Source organism: Solanum pennellii, chromosome 12 (genome assembly GCF_001406875.1).
Source record: "Solanum pennellii chromosome 12, SPENNV200".
Taxonomy (NCBI): domain Eukaryota; kingdom Viridiplantae; phylum Streptophyta; class Magnoliopsida; order Solanales; family Solanaceae; genus Solanum; species Solanum pennellii.
The window spans coordinates 28,312,817-28,317,402 of record NC_028648.1 but is presented as its reverse complement, the minus strand read 5'-3'; the positions used below and the strand labels follow the sequence as shown (position 1 = coordinate 28,317,402).

The following is a 4,586-nucleotide window of genomic DNA, read 5'->3' as shown; positions in this document are numbered from 1 at the left end:
ATACTTCCAAATGAATTTTGAGTATTTCTAAAGAAAGCCATGGAAAGTCATGTAACCTTCGTTTTTCCTAATGCAATCTATTTGCCAATTGGCGGAAAGATGTAATGATATGCAACATTTCAAAAACTAAGGTAAACTTAAATAAGTAGACAATTCATCACAAATAGCCAAATAACGTTCGTTTTAAGATCAGAATCCTTCAAAGTCCCCAGCAGAGTAGTCATTTCTGTTTTATCCTAAATCGGAAAATTATTTAATTTGAAGAGTTTTTAAACTTTTTAGAATCACCACTTAATTTTTGAAGATAAATCAAGATAATTGTGGTTTTCAAAAGACTTGAACAAAAAAAATCATTTGTAAACTTTAAAGGGGGTTCGGGGATTCATATTAACGTCTTAGGAAGGTTTTGAAATCACCTAAGACGTTCGCTTACTTGCAATTATCCGAAAACTAATTTTATTTGGCTAACACTTGTTTAAAAATTTGAAAATTGTTTGAAAGTGAGTTTCTTAATTTTTATCTAACCGAAACTTACAAGTTTGAAACATTATCATTTATAAGACTTGGCTCTATTTTAAGTCAATAAACAGTATGACATTCGACAGGGATTTAGAGTTTTTCTAACCTTTACCTAACTACAAATAAACGCAAACACATAGACGATAAAGTAAGAGAGATATAGGGAGAGAGATTTGGATCAAAATCCGGGTTCTGTTCGCCTTGACCGCAATTTTGGACCCACCTGTTTTGGGGTTTTGACCCATTTGTCATCTTGAGTACCTTTCCTAGACTACACAGATAATTAATACAAAATAAATACAAAAAATAAAGACAAAAGTCTTAGGCCCCAAAACAATAATACACATATTGTAAGGGAATAAACTTGGGCACTTATGTCCCACTTTCTTCCTCTTCAGCTCCTTGGTCCATTTGAATTCTTGCAACTTGGGATTGTTCCTTGGTTTTATGGACTGCTTGACTTGAACTAAAGGAGTCGAGCCTTTACGGCTCCTTGGAATACAAGGTAAGAAATGAGTTCCTCGCGAACTCGGCCAATTTTATATGCGAACATAAAAGCAAATTAGTAAGAAAGAGTTATGGTCCAATACACACAAAAGAGAAAAAAAAATCTGCATAATACCATATTTAATTTAAGCACTATAAAAGACAAAGTATATAAGCACTGTAGAGGACAAAGTATATTGTAAGAGATCTCAAATCAAACTACATGAAAATTCAAAGATCTTAAACAGCTAAAGTTGTAATGATTTTAACAATATAACACCAACAATAAACAAAATTAATGTTTCAACCTGTGATAAATTGGAATAAATGAATTACGACAAAAGTGATCACATGCTTCGACTAGTCCACTCTTATTCCTAACAAAACTCTATAGCAAGCACCAAGAGAGTGAAACTTCTGGTAAATGAGAATGAAAAAAGAGTAAATAAGTCAAAACAACATTCTTCATTGCATGAACTTATATTATTTAGTAAAATATCGCCTAGGTGCAACCCATAATCCTCAAGAATCCAATTTAGGCAATACATATAGATAAAGCTTGTTTTTTGCAGCCTACTCGTTCTAAAGGAAAGAAAAGTGAAAACCCAAATTTCTCATTTAACTAAAAAGGGGACCACGGGTTGTTCGACGTAAAAGGAAATGTTTATTCATAAACACAAACCAAACCGACAAACAAAATAATGGTAGGACGATATAGCTTTGTCAACAGAACTAGATTAGATGTTCAACATGCGACTAACAATGACTACAAAAAACTATTCAACGTTCTAACGCAACCAACACAACTAATCGTTTACGGAAGAGACAAAATTTTTAGGTGAAGTGTAGGCAAGCAGTCAAGAAATGTATACCCTTTGAAAACATCAAAAAAAAAAATTAAGCGGACAGAGACATGACCCAGTGCTATTATTACCCAATATTGAAAACGGAACTGATCCCTATGTAAAAATAAAGTAGACAATAAGACTCATAGTCACATATTTTATTTAAAGCCAAAAAAGTAAACAACAAATGATCCACACAATGTTAAAGAGAAAGAAAGAAATAAAAACATAGTGAACTAGACAAGAGAAGTCACCAAAACTTGATCCAAAACAATATTATTCTAGGGAAACAAACTTTTATAATTTTAAGGACAATCATTCAAATTTAAAATGAAAACGCTATTATATGGGGAAGTGTTACCTTCTCCGATGCAGCGACTGGGACGATGAACTAGAGCCGACCTTCCACCTACTAAATTGGACACGAACGGTGATAAAGTTTCAGATCACGACAGGGAACTCATAACAAAAAAACAAAAATCTTATCTATTGTTTTTTTTTTTCAAAAAAAATACCAAGCTCTGTTGGTATTTTGATACTTGAAGATACCAAGTTCTCCTCTTAGTTTTACAGAAGAAAACTCTAAATAGAAAAAAATTCCAAAAAGAAATAAAAGGAAAATTCCCCTTCAACAGTGGAGATAGCTAAGTATATATAGGGAAAGGATTAGGGCAAGCTTTCTTGGGAGGGGAAAAAGGCTAGAAACGGAATACATTAGTTCTAAAAAAATCAAAATTTCCTCCACCTCTTTCACAAAAATGGACGAACCATTTTTTCTGAGGCCATCAGACTACTCTTGAAGAGGAAAGGAGGGTCGACGCTTCAGATTGATTTGGCGTCCGTGCCGCTTGACGTGTCACATATCCGCACGAGCAAGTACAATACAAAAGCCTGCACTCACTGAAAATGCCGAAAAGGGACGAGATGCGTGAACCCTTAGCTGCTGAAATCGTACTAAGGTGGGAGACGTTGATCATTGAGCATCATCATCCACGCGCTATTTTGCCTGACGAGCTGGCTCTTTTTTTTTTCTGGGAATTTTGTCATGTTGGGGAGGCTGTTGAAGTGTTGGGTTTTTGTGTTGAAGTAAAAGAAAGTGGGTCGGGTTAAAAATGGGTAAAAAAAAATAAATCGGCTGGGGCTGAATGTTGGGTAGTGAAAGAATGGGCTGGGAAATGAAAGGGGTGGGCTGGACGGCTAAAATTTGGCCAGGGGATTGGGAATTAAGAAGTTAGCCAAACAATTTAATTCGGAGAAATTGAGTAGGATTTAAATAAGACAAAGTATAAAATTAATTAAGGAGCTTCTTAATCTTAGCGAAATAAAATAACCGACGTGGTCATTGTTAAAAAAAAGTAAAATATTATATACTTAAGCTAGTTTGTAAAATATTTAAAATAAATTCTTTTTGATAGGATTTTTGGAATGTTTACGAAATAAGTCGATTAAGTACGCAATTATATAAGACATATGTTACTAAAATATTAAAGGTGAAAAAACTTACTAAAAACAATTAGTAAACTTTAATATTCTTATAATTTTATAAAACCAATTATTTTAGATCTTTCAATAGAAGAGACTCGAAAATTAATTATTATCAGGAGGGTCAAAATTGGGTGTCAACACATCCCAGGAGACAGAGAGAGTGAAAAAAGGTGCCAAAACTGAAGCGACAAAGATGAAAAATTTGAAAACCCTATTATTGAAATAAAAATGAAAACAAAAACGTATTCTAGAATGGGTTGGGCCTATTTTACTTTATGTTAAAAAGAATGGGATTTGCCTATCATTGGGCCACTTTTAAAAAAGATTCATTTGATATAATTATATGTTGCAACGGGTTTGGTTATATGTTGCGAATTTAACAACAGAAACTGCATATGTTGCTATAGATGAAAAATCAAGGAGACACTAATAGACTATTTGATCGAATTATGAAAAGAAAAATGGAAATTTGAACCAAATTTTAGTGATTTAGATCATAAATAATCAATAATAATAAGGTATAACATTTGGAACAACGATTTAAAAGGTTGTTATATAACTAACATATGGATTTACTAGGACAATGTATGATGAATTAGTGAGATGATTGTCTTTATAAATATAATTGCTATAATCCAATGGAGAGTGTTGTTAACGACCATAATTTGTTACTTAGACATATTGTAGGACTATATATTGGTATTACATATCGAATTACATGACAATTTAATTGAATTTAAGTCCCAAAAGAGTCATTTATTATAATTATATGTTGCAATAGTTTGGTTATATGTTGCGAATTTAACAACAGAAACTGCATATGTTGCTACAGATGAAAAATCAAGGAGACACTAATAGACGATTTGATCGATTTAGGAAAGGAAAATGGAAATTTGAACCAAATTTTAGTTATGTAGAACATAAATAATCAATAATAATAAGGTATAACAATGGAGAGTGTTGTGTACGACCAGAATTTGTTATAACATAATTCTAAAATAAGTACAAAACAAGTGAACGCAATATTTTCACCATATGTAATATAATATGTTGCCAGAAAATACAAAAACAATAAAATTAACATCTTCTTCAACACAAATTAAATTAAATTATTCCCACACAGTAGTATGTGGACGAAATTTAACTAGATAATCTAGTTCTAAATCACAAATACACAATTCTCAATGAATATCGTCTTCATCGTCACTTCCTCTAGGCCAACCAATCTGCGGGCATTTTGTTGGGGTTGAT

At 32.4% G+C, this 4,586-nt stretch overlaps 1 long non-coding RNA gene across 1 annotated transcript; it reads right to left on the bottom strand.

Moving 5' to 3' along the window:
- Window positions 1-572: 572 nt before the first annotated feature.
- On the bottom strand, window positions 573-3,752 carry LOC114075130. Its single transcript, XR_003575495.1, has 2 exons — window positions 2,596-3,752; window positions 573-2,262 (listed from the first exon to the last, which is right to left on the bottom strand). It is a non-coding gene; the product is annotated as an uncharacterized LOC114075130 (long non-coding RNA).
- Window positions 3,753-4,586: the final 834 nt, after the last annotated feature.